The sequence below is a fragment of the Triturus cristatus genome, chromosome 12, assembly GCF_964204655.1.
Source record: "Triturus cristatus chromosome 12, aTriCri1.1, whole genome shotgun sequence".
Lineage (NCBI taxonomy): Eukaryota > Metazoa > Chordata > Amphibia > Caudata > Salamandridae > Triturus > Triturus cristatus.
In genome coordinates this window covers 249,084,578-249,102,302 of record NC_140595.1, presented here as the reverse complement: position 1 = coordinate 249,102,302, position 17,725 = coordinate 249,084,578, and positions in this window count along the sequence as shown.

Genomic DNA, 17,725 nt, shown 5'->3' with positions numbered 1-17,725 from the left:
GTCTCAGACTCGTACTATGACCTACAGGTTAAGGTCTTAACTCTTACTCTGGCCTACTGGTTAAGGTCTTAACTCTTACTCTGGCCTAATAGCTAAGGTCTTAGACTCATACTATGGCCTACAGGTTAAGGTCTTAACTCTTACTCTGGCCTACTGGTTAAGGTCTTAACTCTTACTCTGGCCTAATGGCTAAGGTCTTAGACTCGTACTCTGCCCTAATGGTTAAGGTCTTAACTCTTACTCTGGCCTACTGGTTAAGGTCTTAACTCTTACTCTGGCCTAATAGCTAAGGTCTTACATCTTACTCTGGCCTAATATCTAAGGTCTTAGACTCGTTCTATGGCCTAAAGATTAAGGTCTTAACTCTTACTCTGGCCTACAGGTTAAGGTCTTAACTCTAACTCTGGCCTACTGGTTAAGGTCTTAACTCTTACTCTGGCCTAATAGCTAAGGTCTTAGACTCGTACTCTGGCCTAATGGTTAAGGTCTTAACTCTTACTCTGGCCTAATAGCTAAGGTCTTAACTCTTACTCTGGGCTACTGGTTAAGGTCTTAGAATCGTACTCTGGCCTACTGGTTAAGGTCTTAACTCTTACTCTGGCCTACTGGTTAAGGTCTTAACTCTTACTCTAGCATAATAGCTAAAGTCTTAACTCTTACGCTGGCCTAAAAGCTAAGGTCTTAGACTCTAACTCTGGCCTACAGGTTAAGGTCTTAACTCTTACTCTGGCCTACTGGTTAAGGTTTTAACTCTTACTCTGGCCAAATAGCTAAGGTCTTAGACTCGTACTCTGGCCTACTGGTTAAGGTCTTAACTCTTCCTCTTCTGGACTACTGGTTAAGGCCTTAACTCTTACTCTGGCCTAATAGCTAAGGTCTTAGTCTCGTACTCTGGCCTACTGGTTACGGTCTTAACTCTTACTCTGGCCTAATAGCTAAGGTCTTAACTCTTACTCTGGCCTAATAGCTAAAGTCTTAACTCTTACTCTGGCCTAATGGCTAAGGTCTTAGACTCATACTCTGCCCTAATGGTTAAGGTCTTAACTCTTACTCTGGCCTACTGGTTAAGGTCTTAACTCTTACTCTGGCCTAATAGCTAAGGTCTTACATCTTACTCTGGCCTAATATCTAAGGTCTTAGACTCGTTCTATGGCCTAAAGATTAAGGTCTTAACTCTTACTCTGGCCTACAGGTTAAGGTCTTAACTCTAACTCCGGCCTACTGGTTAAGGTCTTAACTCTTACTCTGGCCTAATAGCTAAGGTCTTAGACTCGTACTATGGCCTACAGGTTAAGGTCTTAACTCTTACTCTGGCCTACAGGTTAAGGTCTTAACTCTTACTCTGGCCTACGGGTTAAGGTCTTAATTCTTACTCTGGCCTAATAGCTAAGGTCTTAGACTCGTACTCTGGCGTAATGGTTAAGGTCTTAACTCTTAATCTGGCCTAATAGCTAAGGTCTTAACTCTTACTCTGGCCTAATAGCTAAGGTCTTAACTCTTACTCTGGCCTAATAGCTAAGGTCTTAACTCTTACTCTGGCCTACTGGTAAAGTCTTAACTCTTACTCTGGCCTAATAGCTAAGGTCTTAACTCTTACTCTGGCCTAATAGCTCAGGTCTTAGACTTGTACTATGGCCTACTGGTTAAGGTCTTAACTCTTACTCTGGCCTAATAGCTAAGGTCTTAACTCTTACTCTGGCCTAATAGCTAAGGTCTTATCTCTTACTCTGGCCTAATAGCTAAGGTCTTAGACTCTAACTCTGGCCTACAGGTTAAGGTCTTAACTCTTACTCTGGCCTAATAGCTAAGGTCTTAGACTCGTACTCTGGCCTAATGGTTAAGGTCTTAACTCTTACTCTGGCCTACTGGTTAAGGTCTTAACTCTTACTCTGGCCTACTGGTTAAGGTCTTAACTCTTACTCTGGCCTACTGGTTAAGGTTTTAACTCTTACTCTGGCCTACTGGGTAAGGTCTTAACTCTTACTCTGGCCTAATAGCTAAGGTCTTAGACCCGTACTCTGGCCTAATGGTTAAGGTCTTAACTCTTACTCTGGCTTAATAGCTAAGGTCTCAGACTCGTACTATGGCCTGCAAGTTAAGGTCTCAGACTCGTACTATGGCCTACTGGTTAATGTCTTAACTCTTACTCTGGCCTAATAGCTAAGGTCTTAGACTCGTACTATGGCCTACAGGTTAAGGTCTTATCTCTTAGTCTGGCCTACTGGTTAAGGTCTTAACTCTTACTCTGGCCTAATGGCTAAGGTCTTAGACTCGTTCTCTGGCCTAATGGTTAAGGTCTTAACTCTTACTCTGGCCTAATAGCTAAGGTCTTAACTCTTACTCTGGCCTAATGGTTAGGGTCTTAACTCTCACTCTGGCCTACTTGTTAAGGTCTTAATCCTTACTCTGGCCTAATAGCTAAGGTCTTAACCCTTACACTGGCCTAATGGCTAAGGTCTTAACACTTACTCTGGCCTACTGGTTAAGGTCTTAACTCTTACTCTGGCCTAATAGCTAAGGTCTTAGACTCGTACTCTGGACTACTGGTTAAGGTCTTAACTCTTACTCTGGCCTAAGGGGCTAAGGTCTTAGACTCATACTCTTGCCTACTGGTTAAGGTCTTAACTCTTACTCTGGCCTACTGGTTAAGGTCTTAACTCTTACTCTGGCCTAATAGCTAAGGTCTTAGACTCATACTCTGACCTAATGGTTAAGGTCTTAACTCTTACTCTGGCCTACTAGCTAAGGTCTCAGACTCGAACTATGGCCTACAGGTTAAGGTCTTAACTCTTAATCTGGCCTACTGGTTAAGGTCTTAACTCTTACTCTGGCCTAATAGCTAAGGTCTTAGACTCGTACTCTGGCCTAATGGTTAAGGTCTTAACTCTTACTCTGGCCTAATAGCTAAGGTCTTAGACTCGTACTATGGCCTAATGGTTAAGGTCCTAACTCTTACTCTGGCCTAATAGCTAAGGTCTTAACTCTTACTCTGGCCTAATAGCTAAGGTCTTAACTCTTACTCTGGCCTACTGGTTAAGGTCTTAACTCTTACTCTGGCCTAATAGCTAAGGTCTTAGACTCGTACTATGGCCTACAGGTTAAGGTCTTAACTCTTACTCTGGCCTACAGGTTAAGGTCTTAACTCTTACTCTGGCCTACTGGTTAAGGTCTTATCTCTTACTCTGGCCTAATAGCTAAGGTCTTAGACTTGTACTCTGGCCTAATGGTTAAGGTCTTAACTCTTACTCTGGCCTAATAGCTAAGGTTTTAGACTCGTACTATGGCCTACAGGTTAAGGTCTTAACTCTTACTCTGGCCTACTGGTTAAGGTCTTAACTCTTACTCTGGCCTAATGGCTAAGGTCTTAGACTCATACTCTGGCCTAATGGTTAAGATCTTAACTCTTACTCTGGCCTAATAGCTAAGGTCTTAGACTCGTACTCTGGCCTACTGGTTAAGGTCTTAACTCTTACTCTGGCCTAATAGCTAAGGTCTTTGACTCATACTCTGGCCTACTGGTTAAGGTCTTAACTCTTACTCTGGCCTAATAGCTAAGGTCTTAACTCTTACTCTGGCCGAATGGTTAAGGTCTTAACACTTACTCTGGCCTAATAGCTAAGGTCTTAACTCTTACTCTAGCCTAATAGCTAAGGTCTTAGACTCGTACTCTGGCCTACTGGTTAAGGTCTTAACTCTTACTCTGGCCTACTGGTTAAGGTGTTTACTCTTACTCTGTCCTAATAGCTAAGGTCTTAGACTCGTACTATGGCCTACTGGTTAAGGTCTTAACTCTTACTCTGGCCTACGGGTTAAGGTCTTAACTCTTACTCTGGCCTAATAGCTAATTTCTTAGACTTGTGCTCTGGCCTAATAGCTAAGGTCTTAACTCTTACTCTGGCATAATAGCTAAGGTCTTAGACTCGTACTCTGGCCTAATGGTTAAGGTATTAACTCTTACTCTGGCCTAATAGCTAAGGTCTTAACTCTTACTCTGGCCTAATAGCTAAGGTCATAACTCTTACTCTGGCCTACTGGTTAAGGTCTTAACTCTTACTCTGGCCTAATAGCTAAGGTCTTAACTCTTACTCTGGCCTAATAGCTAAGGTCTTAGACTCGTACTATGGCCTACAGGTTAAGGTCTTAACTCTTACTCTGGCCTACTGGTTAAGGTCTTAACTCTTACTCTGGCCTAATAGCTAAGGTCTGAGACTCGTACTCTGGCCTAATGGTTAAGGACTTAATTCTTACTCTGGCCTAATAGCTATGGTCTTAGACTCGTACTCTGGCCTAATGGTTAAGGTCTTAACTCTTACTCTGGCCTACTGGTTAAGGTCTTAACTCTTACTCTGGCCTAATGGTTAAGGTCTTAACTCTTACTCTAGCCTAATAGCTAAGGTCTTAGACTCGTACTCTGGCCTAATGGTTAAGGTCTTAACTCTTACTCTGGCCTACTGGTTAAGGTCTTAACTCTTACTCTGGCCTACTGGTTAATGTCTTAACTCTTACTCTGGCCTAATAGCTAAGGTCTCAGACTCGTACTATGACCTACAGGTTAAGGTCTTAACTCTTACTCTGGCCTACTGGTTAAGGTCTTAACTCTTACTCTGGCCTAATAGCTAAGGTCTTAGACTCATACTATGGCCTACAGGTTAAGGTCTTAACTCTTACACTGGCCTACTGGTTAAGGTCTTAACTCTTACTCTGGCCTAATGGCTAAGGTCTTAGACTCGTACTCTGCCCTAATGGTTAAGGTCTTAACTCTTACTCTGGCCTACTGGTTAAGGTCTTAACTCTTACTCTGGCCTAATAGCTAAGGTCTTACATCTTACTCTGGCCTAATATCTAAGGTCTTAGACTCGTTCTATGGCCTAAAGATTAAGGTCTTAACTCTTACTCTGGCCTACAGGTTAAGGTCTTAACTCTAACTCTGGCCTACTGGTTAAGGTCTTAACTCTTACTCTGGCCTAATAGCTAAGGTCTTAGACTCGTACTCTGGCCTAATGGTTAAGGTCTTAACTCTTACTCTGGCCTAATAGCTAAGGTCTTAACTCTTACTCTGGCCTACAGGTTAAGGTCTTAACTCTTACTCTGGCCTAATAGCTATGGTCTTAGACTCGTACTCTGGCCTAATGGTTAAGGTCTTAACTCTTACTCTGGGCTACTGGTTAAGGTCTTAGAATCGTACTCTGGCCTACTGGTTAAGGTCTTAACTCTTACTCTGGCCTACTGGTTAAGGTCTTAACTCTTACTCTAGCATAATAGCTAAAGTCTTAACTCTTACGCTGGCCTAAAAGCTAAGGTCTTAGACTCTAACTCTGGCCTACAGGTTAAGGTCTTAACTCTTACTCTGGCCTACTGGTTAAGGTTTTAACTCTTACTCTGGCCAAATAGCTAAGGTCTTAGACTCGTACTCTGGCCTACTGGTTAAGGTCTTAACTCTTACTCTTCTGGACTACTGGTTAAGACCTTAACTCTTACTCTGGCCTAATAGCTAAGGTCTTTGTCTCGTACTCTGGCCTACTGGTTACGGTCTTAACTCTTACTCTGGCCAAATAGCTAAGGTCTTAACTCTTACTCTGGCCTAATAGCTAAAGTCTTAACTCTTACTCTGGCCTAATGGCTAAGGTCTTAGACTCATACTCTGCCCTAATGGTTAAGGTCTTAACTCTTACTCTGGCCTACTGGTTAAGGTCTTAACTCTTACTCTGGCCTAATAGCTAAGGTCTTACATCTTACTCTGGCCTAATATCTAAGGTCTTAGACTCGTTCTATGGCCTAAAGATTAAGGTCTTAACTCTTACTCTGGCCTACAGGTTAAGGTCTTAACTCTAACTCTGGCCTACTGGTTAAGGTCTTAACTCTTACTCTGGCCTAATAGCTAAGGTCTTAGACTCGTACTATGGCCTACAGGTTAAGGTCTTAACTCTTACTCTGGCCTACAGGTTAAGGTCTTAACTCTTACTCTGGCCTACGGGTTAAGGTCTTAACTCTTACTCTGGCCTAATAGCTAAGGTCTTAGACTCGTACTCTGGCGTAATAGTTGAGGTCTTAACTCTTAATCTGGCCTAATAGCTAAGGTCTTAACTCTTACTCTGGCCTAATAGCTAAGGTCTTAACTCTTACTCTGGCCTAATAGCTAAGGTCTTAACTCTTACTCTGGCCTACTGGTTAAAGTCTTAACTCTTACTCTGGCCTAATAGCTAAGGTCTTAACTCTTACTCTGGCCTACTAGCTAAGGTCTTAGACTTGTACTATGGCCTACTGGTTAAGGTCTTAACTCTTACTCTGGCCTAATAGCTAAGGTCTTAACTCTTACTCTGGCCTAATAGCTAAGGTCTTAACTCTTACTCTGGCCTAATATCTAAGGTCTTAGACTCGTACTATGGCCTACAGGTTAAGGTCTTAACTCTTACTCTGGCCTACAGGTTAAGGTCTTAACTCTTACTCTGGCCTACTGGTTAAGGTCTTATCTCTTACTCTGGCCTAATAGCTAAGGTCTTAGACTTGTACTCTGGCCTAATGGTTAAGGTCTTAATTCTTACTCTGGCCTTATAGCTATGGTCTTAGACTCGTACTCTGGCCTAATAGCTAAGGTCTTAACTCTTACTCTGGCCTAATAGCTAAGGTCTTAGACTCGTACTATGGCCTACAGGTTAAGGTCTTAACTCTTACTCTGGCCTACTGGTTAAGGTCTTAACTCTTACTCTGGCCTAATGGTTAAGCTCTTAACTCTTACTCTGGCCTAATAGCTAAGGTCTTAGACTCGTACTCTGGCCTAATGGTTAAGGTCTTAACTCTTACTCTGGCCTACTGGTTAAGGTCTTAACTCTTACTCTGGCCTACTGGTTAAGGTTTTAACTCTTACTCTGGCCTACTGGGTAAGGTCTTAACTCTTACTCTGGCCTAATAGCTAAGGTCTTAGACCCGTACTCTGGCCTAATGGTTAAGGTCTTAACTCTAACTCTGGCTTAATAGCTAAGGTCTCAGACTCGTACTATGGCCTGCAAGTTAAGGTCTCAGACTCGTACTATGGCCTACTGGTTAATGTCTTAACTCTTACTCTGGCCTAATAGCTAAGGTCTTAGACTCGTACTATGGCCTACAGGTTAAGGTCTTATCTCTTAGTCTGGCCTACTGGTTAAGGTCTTAACTCTTACTCTGGCCTAATGGCTAAGGTCTTAGACTCGTACTCTGGCCTAATGGTTAAGGTCTTAACTCTTACTCTGGCCTAATAGCTAAGGTCTTAACTCTTACTCTGGCCTAATGGTTGAGGTCTTAACTCTCACTCTGGCCTACTTGTTAAGGTCTTAACCCTTACTCTGGCCTAATAGCTAAGGTCTTAACCCTTACACTGGCCTAATGGCTAAGGTCTTAACACTTACTCTGGCCTACTGGTTAAGGTCTTAACTCTTACTCTGGCCTAATAGCTAAGGTCTTAGACTCATACTCTGGACTACTGGTTAAGGTCTTAACTCTTACTCTGGCCTAAGGGGCTAAGGTCTTAGACTCATACTCTTGCCTACTGGTTAAGGTCTTAACTCTTACTCTGGCCTACTGGTTAAGGTCTTAACTCTTACTCTGGCCTAATAGCTAAGGTCTTAGACTCATACTCTGGCCTAATGGTTAAGGTCTTAACTCTTACTCTGGCCTAATAGCTAAGGTCTCAGACTCGTACTATGGCCTACAGGTTAAGGTCTTAACTCTTAATCTGGCCTACTGGTTAAGGTCTTAACTCTTACTCTGGCCTAATAGCTAAGGTCTTAGACTCGTACTCTGGCCTAATGGTTAAGGTCTTAACTCTTACTCTGGCCTACTGGTTAAGGTCTTAACTCTTACTCTGGCCTAATAGCTAAGGTATTAGACTCGTACTCTGGCCTACTGGTTAAGGTCTTAACTCTTACTCTGGCCTAATAGCTAAGGTCTTAACTCTTACTCTGGCCAAAAAGCTAAGGTCTTAGACTCGTACTCTGGCCTACTGGTTAAGGTCTTAACTCTTACTCTGGCCTACTGGTTAAGGTCTTAATTCTTACTCTGGCCTAATAGCTAAGGTCTTAGTCTCATTCCCTGGCCTACTGGTTAAGGTCCTAAGTCTTACTCTGGCCTAATAGCTAAGGTCTTAGACTCGTACTCTGGCCTACTGGTTAAGGTCTTAACTCTTACTCTGGCCTAATAGCTAAGGTCTCAGACTCGTACTATGGCCTACAGGTTAAGGTCTTAACGCTTACTCTGGGCTACTAGTTAAGGTCTTAACTCTTACTCTCTCCTAATAGCTAAGGTCTTAGACTCAACTATGGCCTACAGGTTAAGGTCTTAACTCTTACTCTGCCCTACTGGTTAAGGTCTTAACTCTTACTCTGGCCTAATGGCTAAGGTCTTAGACTCGTACTCTGGCCTAATGGTTAAGGTCTTAACTCTTACTCTGGCCTAATAGCTAAGGTCTTAACTCTTACTCTGGCCTAATAGCTAAGGTCTTAGACTTGTACCATGGCCTACAGGTTAAGGTCTTAACTCTTACTCTGGCCTACAGGTTAAGGTCTTAACTCTTACTCTGGCCTACGGGTTAAGGTCTTAACTCTTACTCTGGCCTAATAGCTAAGTTCTTAACTCTTACTCTGGCATAATAGCTAAGGTCTTAACTCTTACTCTGGCCTAATAGCTAAGGTCTTAACTCTTACTCTGGCCTAATAGCCAAGGTCTTAACTCTTAGTCTGGCCTACTGATTAAGGTCTTAACTCTTACTCTGGCCTAATAGCTAAGGTCTTAACTCTTACTCTGGCCTAAGAGCTAAGGTCTTAGACTCGTACTATGGCCTGCAGGTTAAGGTCTTAACTCTTACTCTGGCCTACTGGTTAAGGTCTTAACTCTTACTCTGGCCTAATAGCTAAGGTCTTAGACTCGTACTCTGGCCTAATGGTTAAGGTGTTAATTCTTACTCTGGCCTAATAGCTATGGTCTTAGACTCGTACTCTGGCCTAATGGTTAAGGTCTTAACTCTTACTCTGGCCTACTGGTTAAGGTCTTAACTCTTACTCTGGCCTAATGGTTAAGGTCTTAACTCTTACTCTAGCCTAATAGCTAAGGTCTTAGAATCGTACTCTGGCCTACAGGTTAAGGTCTTAACTCTTATTCTGGCCTAATAGCTAAGGTCTTAACTCTTACTCTGGCCTAATGGTTAAGGTCTTAACTCTTACTCTAGCCTAATAGCTAAGGTCTTAGAATTGTACTCTGGCCTACAGGTTAAGGTCTTAACTCTTATTCTGGCCTAATAGCTAAGGTCTTAACTCTTACTCTGGCCTAATAGCTAAGGTCTTAGACTTGTACCATGGCCTACAGGTTAAGGTCTTAACTCTTACTCTGGCCTACAGGTTAAGGTCTTAACTCTTACTCTGGCCTACGGGTTAAGATCTTAACTCTTACTCTGGCCTAATAGCTAAGTTCTTAGACTTGTATTCTGGCCTAATGGCTAAGGTCTTAACTCTCACTCTGGCATAATAGCTAAGGTCTTAGACTCGTACTCTGGCCTAATGGTTAAGGTCCTAACTCTTACTCTGGCCTAATAGCTAAGGTCTTAACTCTTACTCTGGCCTAATAGCTAAGGTCTTAACTCTTACTCTGGCCTACTGGTTAAGGTCTTAACTCTTACTCTGGCCTAATAGCTAAGGTCTTAACTCTTACTCTGGCCTAATAGCTAAGGTCTTAGACTCGTACTCTGGCCTACTGGTTAAGGTCTTAACTCTTACTCTAGCCTAATAGCTAAGGTGTTAGTCTCGTACTCTGGCCTACTGGTTACGGTCTTAACTCTTACTCTGGCCTAATAGATAAGGTCTTAACTCTTACTCTGGCCTAATAGCTAAAGTCTTAACTCTTACTCTGGCCTAATGGCTAAGGTCTTAGACTCATACTCTGCCCTAATGGTTAAGGTCTTAACTCTTACTCTGGCCTACTGGTTAAGGTCTTAACTCTTACTCTGGCCTAATAGCTAAGGTCTTACATCTTACTCTGGCCTAATATCTAAGGTCTTAGACTCGTTCTATGGCCTAAAGATTAAGGTCTTAACTCTTACTCTGGCCTACAGGTTAAGGTCTTAACTCTAACTCTGGCCTAATGGCTAAGGTCTTAGACTCGTACTCTGGCCTAATGGTTAAGGTCTTAACTCTTACTCTGGCCTAATAGCTAAGGTCTTAACTCTTACTCTGGCCTAATAGCTAAGGTCTTAGACTTGTACCATGGCCTACAGGTTAAGGTCTTAACTCTTACTCTGGCCTACAGGTTAAGGTCTTAACTCTTACTCTGGCCTACGGGTTAAGGTCTTAACTCTTACTCTGGCCTAATAGCTAAGTTCTTAACTCTTACTCTGGCATAATAGCTAAGGTCTTAACTCTTACTCTGGCCTAATAGCTAAGGTCTTAACTCTTACTCTGGCCTAATAGCCAAGGTCTTAACTCTTACTCTGGCCTACTGATTAAGGTCTTAACTCTTACTCTGGCCTAATAGCTAAGGTCTTAACTCTTACTCTGGCCTAAGAGCTAAGGTCTTAGACTCGTACTATGGCCTGCAGGTTAAGGTCTTAACTCTTACTCTGGCCTACTGGTTATGGTCTTAACTCTTACTCTGGCCTAATAGCTAAGGTCTTAGACTCGTACTCTGGCCTAATGGTTAAGGTGTTAATTCTTACTCTGGCCTAATAGCTATGGTCTTAGACTCGTACTCTGGCCTAATGGTTAAGGTCTTAACTCTTACTCTGGCCTACTGGTTAAGGTCTTAACTCTTACTCTGGCCTAATGGTTAAGGTCTTAACTCTTACTCTAGCCTAATAGCTAAGGTCTTAGAATCGTACTCTGGCCTACAGATTAAGGTCTTAACTCTTATTCTGGCCTAATAGCTAAGGTCTTAACTCTTACTCTGGCCTAATGGTTAAGGTCTTAACTCTTACTCTAGCCTAATAGCTAAGGTCTTAGAATTGTACTCTGGCCTACAGGTTAAGGTCTTAACTCTTATTCTGGCCTAATAGCTAAGGTCTTAACTCTTACTCTGGCCTAATAGCTAAGGTCTTAGACTTATACCATGGCCTACAGGTTAAGGTCTTAACTCTTACTCTGGCCTACAGGTTAAGGTCTTAACTCTTACTCTGGCCTACGGGTTAAGATCTTAACTCTTACTCTGGCCTAATAGCTAAGTTCTTAGACTTGTATTCTGGCCTAATGGCTAAGGTCTTAACTCTCACTCTGGCATAATAGCTAAGGTCCTAGACTCGTACTCTGGCCTAATGGTTAAGGTCCTAACTCTTACTCTGGCCTAATAGCTAAGGTCTTAACTCTTACTCTGGCCTAATAGCTAAGGTCTTAACTCTTACTCTGGCCTACTGGTTAAGGTCTTAACTCTTACTCTGGCCTAATAGCTAAGGTCTTAACTCTTACTCTGGCCTAATAGCTAAGGTCTTAGACTCGTACTCTGGCCTACTGGTTAAGGTCTTAACTCTTACTCTGGCCTAATAGCTAAGGTCTTAGTCTCGTACTCTGGCCTACTGGTTACGGTCTTAACTCTTACTCTGGCCTAATAGCTAAGGTCTTAACTCTTACTCTGGCCTAATAGCTAAAGTCTTAACTCTTACTCTGGCCTAATGGCTAAGGTCTTAGACTCATACTCTGCCCTAATGGTTAAGGTCTTAACTCTTACTCTGGCCTACTGGTTAAGGTCTTAACTCTTACTCTGGCCTAATAGCTAAGGTCTTACATCTTACTCTGGCCTAATATCTAAGGTCTTAGACTCGTTCTATGGCCTAAAGATTAAGGTCTTAACTCTTACTCTGGCCTACAGGTTAAGGTCTTAACTCTAACTCTGGCCTACTGGTTAAGGTCTTAACTCTTACTCTGGCCTAATAGCTAAGGTCTTAGACTCGTACTATGGCCTACAGGTTAAGGTCTTAACTCTTACTCTGGCCTACAGGTTAAGGTATTAACTCTTACTCTGGCCTACGGGTTAAGATCTTAACTCTTACTCTGGCCTAATAGCTAAGGTCTTAGACTCGTACTCTGGCGTAATGGTTAAGGTCTTCACTCTTAATCTGGCCTAATAGCTAAGGTCTTAACTCTTACTCTGGCCTAATAGCTAAGGTCTTAACTCTTACTCTGGCCTACTGGTTAAAGTCTTAACTCTTACTCTGGCCTAATAGCTAAGGTCTTAACTCTTACTCTGGCCTAATAGCTAAGGTCTTAGACTTGTACTATGGCCTACTGGTTAAGGTCTTAACTCTTACTCTGGCCTAATAGCTAAGGTCTTAACTCTTACTCTGGCCTAATAGCTAAGGTCTTAACTCTTACTCTGGTCTAATATCTAAGGTCTTAGACTCGTACTATGGCCTACAGGTTAAGGTCTTAACTCTTACTCTGGCCTACAGGTTAAGGTCTTAACTCTTACTCTGGCCTACTGGTTAAGGTCTTATCTCTTACTCTGGCCTAATAGCTAAGGTCTTAGACTTGTACTCTGGCCTAATGGTTAAGGTCTTAATTCTTACTCTGGCCTAATAGCTATGGTCTTAGACTCGTACTCTGGCCTAATGGTTAAGGTCTTAATTCTTACTCTGGCCTAATAGCTATGGTCTTAGACTCATACTCTGGCCTAATGGCTAAGGTCTTAACTCTTACTCTGGCCTACTGGTTAAGGTCTTAACTCTTACTCAGGCCTAATGGTTAAGGTCTTAACTCTTACTCTAGCCTAATAGCTAAGGTCTTAGACTCGTACTCTGGCCTAATGGTTAAGGTCTTAACTCTTACTCTGGCCTACTGGTTAAGGTCTTAACTCTTACTCTGGCCTACTGGTTAATGTCTTAACTCTTACTCTGGCCTAATAGCTAAGGTCTCAGACTCGTACTATGACCTACAGGTTAAGGTCTTAACTCTTACTCTGGCCTACTGGTTAAGGTCTTAACTCTTACTCTGGCCTAATAGCTAAGGTCTTAGACTCATACTATGGCCTACAGGTTAAGGTCTTAACTCTTACTCTGGCCTACTGGTTAAGGTCTTAACTCTTACTCTGGCCTAATGGCTAAGGTCTTAGACTCGTACTCTGCCCTAATGGTTAAGGTCTTAACTCTTACTCTGGCCTACTGGTTAAGGTCTTAACTCTTACTCTGGCCTAATAGCTTAGGTCTTACATCTTACTCTGGCCTAATATCTAAGGTCTTAGACTCGTTCTATGGCCTAAAGATTAAGGTCTTAACTCTTACTCTGGCCTACAGGTTAAGGTCTTAACTCTAACTCTGGCCTACTGGTTAAGGTCTTAACTCTTACTCTGGCCTAATAGCTAAGGTCTTAGACTCGTACTCTGGCCTAATGGTTAGGGTCTTAACTCTTACTCTGGCCTAATAGCTAAGGTCTTAACTCTTACTCTGGGCTACTGGTTAAGGTCTTAGAATCGTACTCTGGCCTACTGGTTAAGGTCTTAACTCTTACTCTGGCCTACTGGTTAAGGTCTTAACTCTTACTCTAGCATAATAGCTAAAGTCTTAACTCTTACGCTGGCCTAAAAGCTAAGGTCTTAGACTCTAACTCTGGCCTACAGGTTAAGGTCTTAACTCTTACTCTGGCCTACTGGTTAAGGTTTTAACTCTTACTCTGGCCAAATAGCTAAGGTCTTAGACTCGTACTCTGGCCTACTGGTTAAGGTCTTAACTCTTACTCTTCTGGACTACTGGTTAAGGCCTTAACTCTTACTCTGGCCTAATAGCTAAGGTCTTAGTCTCGTACTCTGGCCTACTGGTTACGGTCTTAACTCTTACTCTGGCCTAATAGCTAAGGTCTTAACTCTTACTCTGGCCTAATAGCTAAAGTCTTAACTCTTACTCTGGCCTAATGGCTAAGGTCTTAGACTCATACTCTGCCCTAATGGTTAAGGTCTTAACTCTTACTCTGGCCTACTGGTTAAGGTCTTAACTCTTACTCTGGCCTAATAGCTAAGGTCTTACATCTTACTCTGGCCGAATATCTAAGGTCTTAGACTCGTTCTATGGCCTAAAGATTAAGGTCTTAACTCTTACTCTGGCCTACAGGTTAAGGTCTTAACTCTAACTCCGGCCTACTGGTTAAGGTCTTAACTCTTACTCTGGCCTAATAGCTAAGGTCTTAGACTCGTACTATGGCCTACAGGTTAAGGTCTTAACTCTTACTCTGGCCTACAGGTTAAGGTCTTAACTCTTACTCTGGCCTACGGGTTAAGGTCTTAATTCTTACTCTGGCCTAATAGCTAAGGTCTTAGACTCGTACTCTGGCGTAATGGTTAAGGTCTTAACTCTTAATCTGGCCTAATAGCTAAGGTCTTAACTCTTACTCTGGCCTAATAGCTAAGGTCTTAACTCTTACTCTGGCCTAATAGCTAAGGTCTTAACTCTTACTCTGGCCTACTGGTTAAAGTCTTAACTCTTACTCTGGCCTAATAGCTAAGGTCTTAACTCTTACTCTGGCCTAATAGCTAAGGTCTTAGACTTGTACTATGGCCTACTGGTTAAGGTCTTAACTCTTACTCTGGCCTAATAGCTAAGGTCTTAACTCTTACTCTGGCCTAATAGCTAAGGTCTTAACTCTTACTCTGGCCTAATATCTAAGGTCTTAGACTCGTACTATGGCCTACAGGTTAAGGTCTTAACTCTTACTCTAGCCTACAGGTTAAGGTCTTAACTCTTACTCTGGCCTACTTGTTAAGGTCTTATCTCTTACTCTGGCCTAATAGCTAAGGTCTTAGACTCTAACTCTGGCCTACAGGTTAAGGTCTTAACTCTTACTCTGGCCTAATAGCTAAGGTCTTAGACTCGTACTCTGGCCTAATGGTTAAGGTCTTAACTCTTACTCTGGCCTACTGGTTAAGGTCTTAACTCTTACTCTGGCCTACTGGTTAAGGTCTTAACTCTTACTCTGGCCTACTGGTTAAGGTTTTAACTCTTACTCTGGCCTACTGGGTAAGGTCTTAACTCTTACTCTGGCCTAATAGCTAAGGTCTTAGACCCGTACTCTGGCCTAATGGTTAAGGTCTTAACTCTTACTCTGGCTTAATAGCTAAGGTCTCAGACTCGTACTATGGCCTGCAAGTTAAGGTCTCAGACTCGTACTATGGCCTACTGGTTAATGTCTTAACTCTTACTCTGGCCTATTAGCTAAGGTCTTAGACTCGTACTATGGCCTACAGGTTAAGGTCTTATCTCTTAGTCTGGCCTACTGGTTAAGGTCTTAACTCTTACTCTGGCCTAATGGCTAAGGTCTTAGACTCGTTCTCTGGCCTAATGGTTAAGGTCTTAACTCTTACTCTGGCCTAATAGCTAAGGTCTTAACTCTTACTCTGGCCTAATGGTTAGGGTCTTAACTCTCACTCTGGCCTACTTGTTAAGGTCTTAATCCTTACTCTGGCCTAATAGCTAAGGTCTTAACCCTTACACTGGCCTAATGGCTAAGGTCTTAATACTTACTCTGGCCTACTGGTTAAGGTCTTAACTCTTACTCTGGCCTAATAGCTAAGGTCTTAGACTCGTACTCTGGACTACTGGTTAAGGTCTTAACTCTTACTCTGGCCTAAGGGGCTAAGGTCTTAGACTCATACTCTTGCCTACTGGTTAAGGTCTTAACTCTTACTCTGGCCTACTGGTTAAGGTCTTAACTCTTACTCTGGCCTAATAGCTAAGGTCTTAGACTCATACTCTGACCTAATGGTTAAGGTCTTAACTCTTACTCTGGCCTAATAGCTAAGGTCTCAGACTCGAACTATGGCCTACAGGTTAAGGTCTTAACTCTTAATCTGGCCTACTGGTTAAGGTCTTAACTCTTACTCTGGCCTAATAGCTAAGGTCTTAGACTCGTACTCTGGCCTAATGGTTAAGGTCTTAACTCTTACTCTGGGCTACTGGTTAAGGTCTTAGACTCGTACTCTGGCCTACTGGTTAAGGTCTTAACTCTTGCTCTGGCCTACTGGTTAAGGTCTTAAGTCTTACTCTGGCCTACTGGTTAACGTCTTAACTCTTGCTCTGGCCTAATAGCTAAAGTCTTAACTCTTACGCTGGCCTAAAAGCTAAGGTCTTAGACTCTAACTCTGGCCTACAGGTTAAGGTCTTAACTCTTACTCTGGCCTTCTGGTTAAGGTCTTAACTCTTACTCTGGCCTACTGGTTAAGGTCTTAACTCTTACTCTGGCCTAATAGCTAAGGTCTTAGTCTCGTTCCCTGGCCTACTGGTTAAGGTCTTAACCCTTACTCTGGCCTAATAGCTAAGGTCTTAGACTCGTACTCTGGCCTACTGGTTAAGGTCTTAACTCTTACTCTGGCCTAATAGCTAAGGTCTGAGTAGCGTACTCTGGCCTAATTGTTAAGGTCTTAACTCTTAATCTGGCCTAATAGATAAGGTCTCAGACTCGTACTATGGCCAACAGGTTAAGGTCTTAACTCTTAATCTGGCCTACTGGTTAAGGTCTTAACTCTTACTCTGGCCTAATAGCTAAGGTCTTAGACTCGTACTCTGGCCTAATGGTTAAGGTCTTAATTCTTACTCTGGCCTACTGGTTAAGGTCTTAACTCTTACTCTGGCCTAATAGCTAAGGTATTAGACTCGTACTCTGACCTACTGGTTAAGGTCTTAACTCTTACTCTGGCCTAATAGCTAAGGTCTTAACTCTTACTCTGGCCAAATAGCTAAGGTCTTAGACTCGTACTCTGGCCTACTGGTTAAGGTCTTAACTCTTACTCTGGCCTACTGGTTAAGGTCTTAATTCTTACTCTGGCCTAATAGCTAAGGTCTTAGTCTCATTCCCTGGCCTACTGGTTAAGGTCCTAACTCTTACTCTGGCCTAATAGCTAAGGTCTTAGACTCGTACTCTGGCCTACTGGTTAAGGTCTTAACTCTTACTCTGGCCTAATAGCTAAGGTCTCAGACTCGTACTATGGCCTACAGGTTAAGGTCTTAACTCTTACTCTGGGCTACTAGTTAAGGTCTTAACTCTTACTCTGTCCTAATAGCTAAGGTCTTAGACTCAACTATGGCCTACAGGTTAAGGTCTTAACTCTTACTCTGCCCTACTGGTTAAGGTCTTAACTCTTACTCTGGCCTAATGGCTAAGGTCTTAGACTCGTACGCTGGCCTAATGGTTAAGGTCTTAACTCTTACTCTGGCCTAATAGCTAAGGTCTTAACTCTTACTCTGACCTAATAGCTAAGGTCTTAGACTTGTACCATGGCCTACAGGTTAAGGTCGTAACTCTTACTCTGGCCTACAGGTTAAGGTCTTAACTCTTACTCTGGCCTACGGGTTAAGGTCTTAACTCTTACTCTGGCCTAATAGCTAAGTTCTTAACTCTTACTCTGGCATAATAGCTAAGGTCTTAACTCTTACTCTGGCCTAATAGCTAAGGTCTTAACTCTTACTCTGGCCTAATAGCCAAGGTCTTAACTCTTACTCTGGCCTACTGATTAAGGTCTTAACTCTTACTCTGGCCTAATAGCTAAGGTCTTAACTCTTACTCTGGCCTAAGAGCTAAGGTCTTAGACTCGTACTATGGCCTGCAGGTTAAGGTCTTAACTCTTACTCTGGCCTACTGGTTAAGGTCTTAACTCTTACTCTGGCCTAATAGCTAAGGTCTTAGACTCGTACTCTGGCCTAATGGTTAAGGTCTTAATTCTTACTCTGGCCTAATAGCTATGGTCTTAGACTCGTACTCTGGCCTAATGGATAAGGTCTTAACTCTTACTCTGGCCT